Genomic DNA, 998 nt, shown 5'->3' with positions numbered 1-998 from the left:
CTTCAGCCTGATGTTCTCTCATGGTCACTTGGTTCATCACTCAAAACCTCGTCTTCAGTTCTGCTTAACTTCTTTCTCCAGAGTCATTGCTGGTGCATCCCAAGCAGATGCAGATGGCACCACGTGGATCCTTTCCCCGATACTTGGGAATCTCATCCTCATTCAGAATGCCCCAGTTCCCTCTACAAAGCCCAACAAGTTACCTAAACAGCCTGGAAAATAGATCTGGTTTATGCAGAAAGCTTTTAGAATAGGAATCTCAGCGCTAACTCAACAAGAAGTAAAAAAAAAAGAGTCTTGCACAGGAGATCATTCAAATTGAGCAAGTGTAGACATTCTGATTATTTGCCCACAAAGAAATGTTTCCAAACGACTTGGAATTAACAGCACTCTGTTATTCTCTAACTGTACACCCCATTCTTTAGGCTTCAGGAGTCATTTCATAAAACGGAGGAAGACAGAAGTGATTCTGGAAGTCTGAATAGGCAATGACATCACCATTACTTAAATTTCACTTTTTAAAATATTTAAGAAAATGATATAGTATTGCTGCCTCCCAGTAACTGTATTCTAAATCCCCAGGGAGGGGGGGTTGTCTGTGTGGCATCAGTCCTAAGGATCAGCTTGGAGGTACCTGCTCCAGGGGGCTTTTTTATAATTTTCCTAATGCCTTGCACTCAGGTATTCACAGTAGGTAATCAACATTCATTTCTTCCTTCAACTCTGCCCACGATCTTTGCTTCCCTGTCATACTCAGCAGCATGCCTTGCAAATGCATTCACTTAACAAATATAATTTTCTTGTATACACTACATATATTCATTAACTATAGGCAAGATATCATGTCTTCTTTTTAAATATTGAATTGATTTGAGCAGCAGATACCCTGAAACCAGAAAGTCTCATGGAACTTTCTGACACAAAATTTAAAAGAGGGGCGACTGAATATATCCAATGGACGAAAGACAAACTTGATGAATTACAGGATGCTACAAGCA

Source organism: Elephantulus edwardii, unplaced genomic scaffold (assembly GCF_000299155.1).
Source record: "Elephantulus edwardii isolate Elephantulus edwardi_28Jun2011 unplaced genomic scaffold, EleEdw1.0 scaffold00109, whole genome shotgun sequence".
Classification (NCBI taxonomy): domain Eukaryota; kingdom Metazoa; phylum Chordata; class Mammalia; order Macroscelidea; family Macroscelididae; genus Elephantulus; species Elephantulus edwardii.
This window is presented reverse-complemented; position numbering follows the sequence as displayed.